The sequence below is a fragment of the Squalius cephalus genome, assembly GCF_949319135.1.
Source record: "Squalius cephalus genome assembly, chromosome: 19".
NCBI classification, from domain to species: domain Eukaryota; kingdom Metazoa; phylum Chordata; class Actinopteri; order Cypriniformes; family Leuciscidae; genus Squalius; species Squalius cephalus.
In genome coordinates this window covers 6776536-6789337 of record NC_137140.1, presented here as the reverse complement: position 1 = coordinate 6789337, position 12802 = coordinate 6776536, and the positions used below count along the sequence as shown (strand labels likewise).

At 36.4% G+C, this 12802-nt stretch overlaps 1 protein-coding gene across 2 annotated transcripts in view; it reads left to right on the top strand.

Moving 5' to 3' along the window:
* The window catches only part of LOC307147159 (protocadherin-15-like), a 214432-nt gene that overhangs the window by 40329 nt on the left and 161301 nt on the right, over window positions 1-12802 (top strand). The gene's annotated exons all lie outside the window — the stretch shown is intronic.

Here is a 12802-nt window from a genome sequence, read left to right as displayed (position 1 = left end):
ATTTTGGTTAGATTTAGGAATGCACCAATCATGATTTTTCATGGCCGATATTGATTTTTTACAAGAAAATGGTCCGATTCCGTTACCAGATGCTGATTGTTTTTTCCTTTTTCTTAAAGCTAATTTATTAGTCTGTTTGCACTTTTACAGACCAATCTGGTCTTAAATGAGAGGCAACCACCGCATTTTAATCAAGATCCAAGCAAATATGCTACACACATGTAGCATGAGTTGTTTTTGTTTTAAATTAGATGGTATAATTTCTAGATTTAAAGAAAACGAAAAAAAAGGTTTTTGAAATTATGCAATATAAAACATAGGCTACCTGCTCAAAATAAAAACAGCTGAAAGTACTGAATGAAAAAGCAAATCTGACAGGTGGCACTTATGGAACAGTAGCAAAATAGCATTTCCTTGGTTATTGCTATACACAAAGCAGCGCTGCGCTTATAAACACTAAACAAACTGGTTCATAAGAGTCATTTGGTTGTGAATACACTGACCGTGCAAGGACAACTCTAAATGAAGACCTGTTTTCTTGCCATTATTTTGTGGTAATGAATTTTACATATAAAAGAGGTGTGCTTGTGCAGAAAAAAAACTGACAAATGACTTAATTTAATACTCATGATACAGTGCAAAGAGTTCCTGGTTAAACTGTATTGTGTGGGGTTAGTTAAAGGAGAACTCCGGTCAATTTTAACATTGAGCTAATTTTTTTTGTAAATTTGGAGTGCTGTCAGTACAGAGAACAACGACAAAAATCGGTGTTGCCTACACTGTGTTATCCTCTTTTTAAAATTTGCACCCTGTTGACTTAAATGGGGCAAGTTTTAAACCTGCTTTTAGCCTCTTAACATCCTTGATGTGTCATTACAAGTGCACAGCCAATGTGAGTGATTCCTTCAGAGTGAACACGGGTGAATCTGACTGCAGTAGATGTGAAAGATATGAATAAAAATGAAGTTTATTCAGCCAGCGCTCATAACTGTATTTATTTCCTGTATTCAGTCGAAGTCCACAGTAGTCGATTGTCGAGTTCACGCGCGTGATCATAGGTAACTAACTAACTGCGCGAGCTCGACAATTGACTACTGTGGACTTCGACCGAAAACAGGAAATAAATACAGGTATGTGCGCTGGCTGAATTATTATCATTTTTATTCATATCTTTCACATCTACTGCAGTCAGATTCACCGTGTTCACTCTGAAGGAATCACTCACATTGGCTGTGCACTTGTAATGACACATCAAGGATGTTAAGAGGCTAAAAGCAGGTTTAAAACTTGCCCCATTTAAGTCAACAGGGTGCAAATTTTAAAAAGAGGATAACACGGTGTAGGCAACACCGATTTTTGTCGTTGTTCTCTGTACTGACAGCAATCCAAATTGACAAAAAAATTAGCTCAATGTTAAAATTGACCGGAGTTCTCCTTTAATAAGAGGCAGATTGAAATACAGTGTACAAAAGTGGCACAACTCTCCTGTGCGGTTTCCCTTCTATATGTGCTAATTGACAGTGATTAATGTGAACAGATTTGCTCCGATCCACTGGAGAACATTTGGACAAAATGATGTGTATGTTACACTGATGAAAGCAACTTTTGTTCTTCACACTTATCTTATACCTCCCATGGTGCACCTCACCAGGGTGCAGATGCACAGATGGTGTACAGTACGTTGCTTCTTTGATGGGCCTTTTCAAGTACTGTCTTTTCATCCTCTCTTCATCTGCTCTCTGTTCTGTCTGCTCAAATAGGTGCAATAGAAAAGTGACAGCTTACAGGTGTGATAAAGGGTCAACACTTTTGCTGACCTCCTACTCAGCTAACAGGGGAACGTTCTCTTAACGTTCTGGCATGATTCTCTCAAAGTTATGAGCAAACATTCTTTCAGTAATGGTAACAGAAAGTTCGGTCAGAGCTATCTAGTCTTTAAAGGGGACCTATTATGCAGAATTCACTTTTACATGGTATTTGAACATAAATGTGTGTCGGCAGTGTGTGTACACAACCACCCTAAAATGGTAGATATCCACCTCTTTTTTTAATCCCCATAAATCATAAGCAGAGTCTCAGAACAAGCCTTTGTGTGCAGTGTGACATCACATATGCTTAGGCCCCGCCCACTACAATAACTAAAGTTATTCAATCAAGAGCAGTGAGTGATTTTCTGTTTTTCTTTTGTTGTTTGATTCATATTAAACGCATACATAGCAGTAGGTACTGTATATTATGCTGCTTTCACTTTAATACACAGATCTAATATACACATGTGATTTCTTTACTTGCTGTTTATGTTCACAGACATAACCGACTGTGTTTATGTGAACCGTTTAAGCGCAATAACACGTAAAAGAGAACTTAGTTTAATACTCAAGGGACACTCTATCTGACATCCAGCTTTCTGTGCGCGTGCTTCGGATGTGTACGCTCAAAAAACCATATATCTGAAGTTTAGACTGATATGGCCTTAAAACGCATGCATATAAAAAAAACTTTCATGATGATGAAGAACTGCAATGTCATGTGAGCGCGACCGCGATAGAGATGATAATCAAAACCAAACAGATGCTTTGGATGAGTATCTGAGGCAAGAGCTGTTAAGGCTCCGCCCTCTTCTGGAAAGCGGGGTTTGAGAGCAGCAGCTCATTTGCATTTAAAGAGACATGCATGAAACCAGCATTTTTTTCCTTCTACTCAAAAATAAGCTTTTACAACATGGTATAATAATGATCTGTGGGGTATTTTGAGTTGAAACTTCACAGACCCATTCTGGGGACACCTGAGACTTATATTACATCTTGTAAAAAGAGCCATAATAGGTCCTCTTAAATTATGTTCTCAAAATGTTAGCACAAAAAAAAGTTATTTATTCATCGTTCATAGAACATATTTTTATGAAAAATGTAAGTTGGATGTTCATCTGTGTTTTTTTTTTTTTTTCTTAAATGTTAATACTTGTTTTAGAACATTCAAAGAACTTTCAAAAGTAACATTCCTATAATGTTTGCAAAATAATAAAGTGGAATGTTACCTTAACATTCACATTACCCCAGTTTTTTTTTTTTTTTTAATGCTTTAAAATGGAGATGGGGGTATGCATGCGATTCCCTCGCTCCGTTTCAACGGAGTCTGGGTTTTCCAATGTTTGGAGATCATCTCAGCAAACAATTGTATTTTAGTATGAGTGAATCTTTTCTCTCTGCTTGTCTATAATACCATATCATGGCAGAAATAGATGAAATAGTTGAGCTTTTGTCCAGAAGTTGGAGAAGTGTTTGCTTGGTCAAATTAAGGAAAATTGCTTCTCTTAGGCTTATTTCAGAGCTTCTGTAAGTTGGCAGGATTTGTGATAATCTCTCCTTTTGCAATTTACCTTGAAATTTCTCTCCTACAGCTGTGAATCTCTTCTCAATTATTAGAGTAAAGAATAATCATATTCATCCAAGAGTATTATCCTCCTTAATATATGCAATGCGACGCTGCCTTTACCTCAAATTACAGATAATATGCTGTTTTCCTCCATTTTCTCTCATTTCATCCTCCCGTCTCTGAGATCCACTCATTATCTTTAAAACCCCTTGAAAGCTACACCAAATAAAGGATCATCATTTGACTAAAAATGTGTCAACTTTGGAAAGCTCAAACTGTAATCAAAGTTGTCACAGGGAAATAGTGATAAATGTTTTAGATATAAAATCTTCTCTCTCTCACTCTTTCCTTCTCTGTCTGTTGTTTAATGCACTTAGTTACACTTTACACAACATGTTTATAATTACAATATAATTACTTGGGCAAGTACTGAGTACAAATATTAAACATCATCTACTTGGAATGGGCAAGATGGCCAAGTTTTTGTCCAACAACTGACTAAATGATTGCTGAGGACTAGTTTCAGAGTTTTCAAACTGATGGCTGTAATGGTGGTGCATTAAAGGGAAATAATTAAGAGAAGCAACTTAATCATGCGTTTTATTTCTTCCTTTCGAAGGGCTGCATTTTCTCAAATTGTAGTACTATTTTTTTAATCGCTAGTCAATGTAAACGCCATCATGCCATTTTGTCACATCTCACTGTTTTTTCTTTTTCTCTTTCTCATGCCATGAGTTAAAATTAGTTAAAAAAAACATTGCATTCCTTTCCATTTTGTTGTGCTTTATCTAAAACACAAAACGTTGGGGTTGTTCTGGTGCACCCTAATTATGCAGGGTCTAAATATATGTATGAATTATTAATTCATAGATTTCACGTATTGACAGTCATGATGGTCTGCAGGGGCCCTTTCTATGACTTCTCATTGCATTTATTTATTTATTGCATGTTGGTTGCATCACAGGGAAACTTTTCTTTGTGAGAATAATCAAAGGTTGTTATCAGAATTGTATGATGATTTTTGTACAGTTGCATAACCCTGGTATGTTTAAAGTATGCACTCAAAAACAAATCTTATCAAACAAGATGTGTATTCAAGTCTTTGTATGTATGAATTGTTTTTAAATATCTTTAAATAAATTAATCCTGAAAAAAAAAAAAAAAAAAAATAGTGAATTAAATATCATTAGTGTATGTGTTAGTCAGTTGGAGTTTTAAGCATTTAGATGTATTACAACTAAGCATGACTCATTCCAACCTGTGAGATGTCAAACCTTCTATACCCCTATAGAATATATCATTTCTCAGGTTGTTGCTATGATTGTACTTATCTATTAATTAAATATTTTTGACTTATGTATGAAACTACTCATACGCTGTACTCAAAATCTGGAATGTCCCTGCAACTGCTGGGAAATTCATCTAAATGAAACAAATGATTTTTCCAATGGCAGGAAACAAATAAAACTGTAACCTCAAGGATGATTTCACTTAACGCTGGTCTCAGCAATTTCTTCAAATGGCTGGAATTATGATTCTAAATAGCCTTCCACTGAAAAAAGGAACGATTTCATCTTTAGCCTCTCACCATTATTTAGTCCTGTAAGGCATTGTAGGACCATTACACATTGATCATTATTACATTAGCACCTCATTATTGTTCTTGTGCTCCTTTTGTTTACAGTGAATGTGAGGTATTGGGGGTGAGGACCCTGGTGTTGATCGAGTGTACGTTGGAGGTTACCGCATTGGTTGCTGGATAGATTAATTGTCAGAACTCGATGAAGTTGGTGGCTCAATGGATGACCAAGCAAACCTGGTTTAGCATCCCCTTGAGTGTCCCCAATATAGGTGAGAAGACAAAGGTGGGATGCTTGGATCAGTGGGTAATTATTGCTACGTTTGAGTGACAGTTAGGCGGCTGGATGGAAAGACTATTGATCTAGGCAATATAAGTCTGGAAAAAGTGTGGGATTTTGGTGTCAAGGTAGAGTTGGATTTGTTGGAGGCTTTTGAGGACTCTTAAGAATAAACTGACCGGTTGTCTGACTGAAAGGATGAGGGGTGGAAGGACATCCATTTATATCCCAACATTCGACATGTCTTGCATCAACTGCAGCAATCATCTTCATCTGACCATGCTGTCCTCTGGCTTTTATTCAACGTCCCACATGCTCTCTGATCATCCTCTCTGCGTCCAATTAGAGCCAAAAAACTGACCAAAACGAACCATGCTTGCTGATTAGATTTGCTCATACCTCAGCCAAGTATGTCACTTAGGATGTTGCATTCGATGTGATTTATTAGTTTTGTCCTCATCTTTAATAGGGCCAGCATCCATTTCTTTCTTTGAAAATCTGTTTTCTTGTCTCCTAGACCTACTGAGCTGCTCAAAGTCTGTCTTGAATATTATTTATACCAATGGTTCTCCAAGCAGGGACTCAATTTATTTTTACCCACGCCAACAACTTAAAAGTTGCCCAGCGTCGAGTATGAGGAGGAGGGGAGGGAAAAACAGCTCTATCCAATATTTTGAATTTCGACTGCAGTACCCATTTCAACTACTAGCTGAAGTTTACATAGGGGATCTAGGGCCCTATTTTAATGATCTGGGCTGCGTTCTCCGATAACGTTGTCTCTTAGCGCGCTACGAAGACTCAAAAGGTACACCTTAACTACAGGTATACATTTCCTACGTGTGTTCTCCGAACTATACCTTAGGATACCTTAAGGTAAACCTTCTTAAGTTCTAACTTAGCAGGTGCTGTCCATGGTGGAGGAGCTGAATAGGTTGATAGCGATGCCTCGATGATCGATTGTGCGCTCTTTCCTTCACAGCGGTATAGGTAAAGTATTGAGAAAACAATGTTCTTTATAAAGAAGCGTTTTAGAAATAGTACAAACTGCATTTATCGGGGCTCATTGAAATATGTACATGCAGAAATAAATATGAGTATGTGTTTATAATTTAGCAAGTGTGCAATCCCAAACCCTCACGGCCATAATAAGTGTGTTAATGTTCTCCACAACGTATGCTGATTATCCACCAGCCATGTAGTTGACATACACTAACTGGCTCCGCGGACGGCGCCGTCTTTGATTTAAAACAAGTACTCGCTGTCTCGCTGCCATAGCTATAAAGTTTGTGTAAACTCATCTTTCTTTATATAGACTCCTAAGCCTTTTCTGTCAAATGGTTCGCCAGCTGATGTGCCTTAGGATAGTAATTAAAAAAGCTAACAACCATTAGTGTATGGAAACTTTATTAATGAAAACACTTCCATACACTGGGTGTAGGCTATAACAACTATAAGTATTTTATGTGTAAAATTTTTAAGTAAAGTAAAAATGTAATTTTAATACTAAATCAGATTTTATATTAAATGTTCATATAATATTTTCTATGTGTAATTAAACTGCAATGTAAAAAAGCTTTTTGCGTAGTGGTGGCCACTAGCGGTATGAACCGTCAGCAGCGATAAGGTATAGCTAAGAGCGCTCCAGACCAACCTTACGAACGTATGACTTACAGAAGGTATACTTAACTAAGAAGGTTTCGGAAAACACGTATTAACGATAAGGTACTTCTTAAGGTACAACTTAAGAACGACGTAGCGTTAAGGTAGTTTCGGAGAACGCAGCCCAGAAACGCAAGTATCAAGCGCAATACGCAAGTAACTTTGTGGGCAGGTCTTGGCCGCTGTTGCTATTATACCGGCGGTATAAATGACTCTTGTGCCTGACGCAAATCTAAAATGGGTTGGTCTGAAGTAGCTTCATTATTCATAGGTGTGGTTTGGGCGTAACGTGAAATAAACCAATCAGAGCGTCATCTCACATTCCCTTTAAGAGCAGGCGCGCTTGTTCCATGGCGGATTGCTATTGTAACGGCGGATTTGCCAGGCGCGCGCCAGGAGCAGTTCACAGCCGAGGAGAGCAACGCTCTCGTCACGGTCGTAAAAGAGAGAGAAGTTACTTTGGGGATGGAGAAACCCACTCAAATTAACTTCGGTTAAACAGGCGTATGATAATTTGGGTAAATGTGTAAGCTAGATGTTTGCTTTTATAATGTATTGTATATGTATTGTCTATCTATCTATCTATCTATCTATCTATTGTAATAATGTATGATTTGCAAAAATGAAAACTGCTGCTTCTGTGTAGATGAGAGAATCAAAGTGTACTGTATGCGCGTTGTGCACACGCTACATTGATTATGGCCAAGCATGCGCACTTAAAATAGCATATGAATAACATGCGCAACTCGCCACTGACTTTAAACTAGGTTTTTCCTGGTCAGTGGTGGAATTGTTTTCTAAACCTGCAAAATAGCATCAGGGAACGTTTGCGCCAGAACACGCCTCCTCTTTGCGCTGAATCGCCCCGGGGAGCGCGAGTGTATTTCCTAGTTTACCGACGTGCGTCTGTGGAGGGAAAAGTCCGCTGTGCGCGGGTGCAAAATAGGAATGATACATGCGTCGGTGTACAAAGTCAATTGCGCTGAGTGCAAGATAGGGCCCCTAGAGTTATATACTACTTTACATTCTAATCAATTTAAACTGTAGATTCCCAACTTTTTTCAAAATTTCAAAATGTCTCCTCTGCATATTTGTTGTATGCACTGTTATGTAACATTTGCAGTCTGAGAGGCGTTTTATTATGACATTTTCAGGTAAGATCTTTTTTCTGTCTTGGTTTTTTTTTTTTCTGTCAGGTACTGAAGTGACGGTAGAGGTAAACAATTCTTAAAAACTGCTTGCGTGGTTTGGAGGATAAAGACTATTGTTAACATGAGTCATTGTGGTGACAGATAAATTGTTCCATAAGTCAATATTTTTGGCTCCAGTAATGTGCAACAGATAATTTTAGCTGTAGCCTATATCTGTTTCGAGTTGACAAAACCAAACCATTCTAATCAGGTCATGACACTGATCATCAACTTTCTCTGTCAACTCTGGCTTTGATCCTGAGTTAAGGAGTTTACGTGTGACATCATAGTGAAAAGCCAATCACATGCTGTGGAACAGTGAAACCACATTTCACCTCTCGCGAGAGAAGCAGCACAAATCACTTTTCTCTATCTGCAAAATATTACGAGGTAGAAATTTAAGAAATAAATAAATATTAAGAATTTAAACAATTTTACACAGCAAGAAGAAAATAATTATTAAGATAATAATTGATAAACTAAAATTGTATATGTGTAATGGATTAAGGGTATAATAATTACATAAATAATATCTAAATCATACGAAAATATTTTTATAAATAAGCATTGCAAAAAGCCAGACGATTTTGTCTTTAAAATTATTTTGCTATATAGTGATCTTTAATGGGAGTATAAACAGGTGGAGTGACTTTATTGCATCAGATGTGTCACTTTGCTCACAGCTGATTGGCAGCCATTTTAGGAGTGTAAGTTACTATGGCTATGAACACCGCTAAAAGCTAAGCCACTTTCATGGTGGTTCATCGTCCGTGTTGTCAGTTGGACTGCAGTACCCATTTCAACCACTAGCTGTCAATATTATATACTGCACCTTTAAATATCCAGCAGCGGCTTTAAATGCTTTCTGCTGGAGTGCACAGAGTATGTTTGAGCCATGTGCCTCATAGCTTACTCTAACGGCAGCTCCAGGTGAACTTCTTTGGATGAACTAATTTTTCTGTCACTGTGAGTAAACTAAACTAACACAAGACTAAAGATTATATTTCAATGTGGCTCGTGCATCTTGTTTTGTGTGAAACATGACAGGGATTGGGAATGAACGTAAACAATGTGACGCGTTGTACGCAAATCAAAGTATTTACATAATTTGCGTCATCGATTACGTCAGCACGTCATTTAGGTCATAGTCCCAGTTAGCTTCAGCCATTTCATCCATTTCTTCTAACGACAATCTGCCAGGCCATATATAGGTTTATAGGGGAAATAAGCCTGTCTCAGCAGCTAGAGTCCTTCCCAAAACCACTTCATCACTGACATCTACCAAACCCTAGAGTTTGCATGGTCTCTTATTTTTACTAGCTGACTATTCATCCCGAAATGCACTTATCGACTAGCCAATGTAAACTCTAGATCCCTAAACATTAAACTAAACATTTGTTGTATGCACTGTTATGCATTCGCAGTCTGAGAGGTATCTCATTATGCACTTTTCAGGTAAGATCTTGTTTGCCCGAAGGTACTGAAGTGACGGTAGAGTTAACAATTCTTGAAGACTGCTTGCGTGGTTTGAAGGATAAAGACTATTGTTGACATGGGTCAGCCAGTGTGGTCACAGAGACATTTTTCCATAAGTCAATATTTATGGCTCCAGCAATGTGCAACAGGGACATTTTAGCTGCATAATATATGGCTATAGTGAAGTAAACACACAGATGGCCTATATTTGATTTGTGCATGTTGTGAAAAGAGCTGGTGGAAACTTGTCCGTGTCGTCAGTATTTTGTCTTGTCATTCTAAACCTATAGTACTTTCTTTGTTCCATCAACTAGGGATGTTAATTTCGTCTTTTGTTTTCTAACCGACAACTGATGCTCATTAACTAACAAGATTATGTGAAATTAGAATTAAATTAAATTAGAATGGATAAGTGTCTGTGACTCTATGTGAGTTTTACATAAACAACCGGATGAGGATTCAGGTGGATTTATCGTCACAACACGCACCCGCAGTGCTTCCATGAACGGAGGAAAAACAGAATAAAATCATATATATATATATATAAAATGATTAAATATGCTAAATATATTTCTTTAAAATAATTAATAGATTCAAAAAACGAAAGAAAAAACTCTGCGACAAGTAGAATATGCTGAGTTTCGGATTATTTTGTGACGCAATCCACAAACAAGTTCACCAAAAGGAAACCAAGATGGCAGAAAGTGAAAGCGCATCCTGTTTTGTTTTGTTTTCTACAAAAGAAAAGTTTTGTTTTGCAAGCATGGTGTTTCCAGCCTCTCAGAGCAGCTCCATCTCTGATGAACTCCATATTTGCTCGTTACATTTTAACATGTATTTGAGAACGCGACGTGCATCGTTTACACTTTATTTTTACAGTTAAATAATTTCCAGCATTTCACTAGATTTGTAGTTAGATGACTTTGTAAACCTGTTTTTAAAGAAACTGCAATTGTCTGCCAAAATAAAAGCTCCAACTGTGAAATATAATTTTTTTATTTACATATATTTTACAGTGAAGTTGCATCACAATCTTAATATATTACTTTCTTAGGAATAATAATAATAATTGTTTGGCTTCCTAAAAACACTGTTGTACATTAAGTAATGTCTAGGTGGTCACTGAAAACGGGTTGGTGCTCTACATTTTGCTGTCAAGGTCCACCAGATTTATGTATTTAACTTTAAAACTTTAACCTGATTGTTTCCCCTGGGATTTCCCATACAAAACATTCTCATGAGTTAGGTTAAGTGAAGCAAAGAAGTGGATTATGTTTTTCTCATTTTATTCCACAAAAAGACAAATCTTTCAGCTTTCTAACGTTTCAGAAATAAAGCCTTGCAGTCACAACTCGAGAGGCAAACGAAATATCAATTCTGAGTTTCATGTTTTTGTTATAAGTTGGGAATTGGAGAACAGAGTTTGCTGTGCAGCTTTATTGGGATACATAGCTTTGGAGATGGTTTAGTATGTCTTTGATCTTGACTGTTATTACTGGTTTAGTAACTCTGGATTCTTGTGTACGTTTTTATGGATGCTTCACAAAAAGTATATTGCTATAGACAAGCGTCGCAATGTCAATTATTTGAATGAATACAAAATGTGTCATAATGAGAATGAACGTGAGCTAACAGAAGTTTGAAAACTAGATTTTACTTTTTATGCTAGTGCAAAAGTCAGCACCGCAATTTTGGATGGTTCCCTGGGTGTTGCTAGGCAGTTGCGTGTTCTGGATGGTTGCTAGGACATTACAAACCTCTTTCAATGTACATTTATGGTGTTACTAAGTTACTAGTTACTAAGGTCTAACACGTGCTGTTTAAGCCTTAATTGTTTAAGCCTTGACGTATTCACTCTGACAGTGAGAGGTACTGATAGTCGACAATGCAAGGCAGTAGTGCAGAGAAAATATCAGATGAACCATCTAGAAGTAGTTTGATAAATTTAAACATTTTCCAAACTCGAATAAATTATTAATTGTATGCTAGTAGTTGATCATGTAGGCTACAAGAGGTGATCCAAAAAAAAAAAAAAAAACTATCAAACACTAGCAAGTATCCAGTATTGGGGGTAATGCATTACATGTTATGTGAGTTACATTATCAGATTACTTTTTTCAAGTAACTAGTAAAGTAATGCATTACTTTAACTTCCCCCAACACTGCTAGTATCTACACTAGCTATGGCATTTTTTTTTACTCTTGAATTTCACATTTAAAATAATGCAATCAAATTGCATTTAAACACACTTTAAAATGCATTTAATTTTACAATGTATTAAACCAGTTGTACAAGAACCTAGAATGTTTTTTTATTAAATTACCAAACTATACAATATTTATTTAATGAATGAATGAATGAATGACATTTTTTAGGTTACTTTACTATTTTGAGCTTTCAGTGTCTTAATAATAGTGTTTGAACAATATAGATTTAAATACCCGATGTCAATATCTTAGAGAATAGGGTGGCTGATGGCTATAAAGCTGATATGACACTATGCTTGTCACGGTTATCTGAACTCATTCATCTTTAGTGTCATTTTCATGGACTTTCAGTTAGTTTTCATTCATCACATGTGTTCCTTTGTGTAATTTTCCCGCCACTCATGGACACAGCCTCTCGTCATTCAGTTCATCACCATCATGTATTTCAGTTCCTCCCTCTGCACCCTCAGTTGTCAGTTGATGTTTGTGTGTGTTAACCTTCGTTTCACACACGCTTTGTAACACTTTCTGTCAGTTCCTGAGTTTATTGTATTATTAAAATCACTTCGTATTGGATCATGTGTACCTTCGTCTTCATCCTCATCTTCATCTTGTGACAAAACTATTAAATTTAAAGATAGTAAATAACACATGCGTAATTGTTACAATGAAATATATGTTTATTTTACATAATTACTCAAATAATTGGAAATAATTAGAAAATGAATCACTTAAATACTTTGAGTAACTTTAATAAAACACATTTTTTAAATCAATTTCTTAATTAAATTAACTTTTTAATTGGTAAAACTAGTAAAAATACTGACTTCACATCAAACTTCACATTACTTTGTAAAGTGTATTGTTTGGGAATTTTTATTTAATACAGTATATAAAATATAGTGTTCAAATACTCAAACACTATAAAACCAACAACTGGTCAGTAATAACAGGCAGTTTCTCTGTGAATCTGATGAAAACATGGTGTCCTGTGTAGTTTGTTTGAATTGTAAATGTCCTTATCAGTGTTAAAAC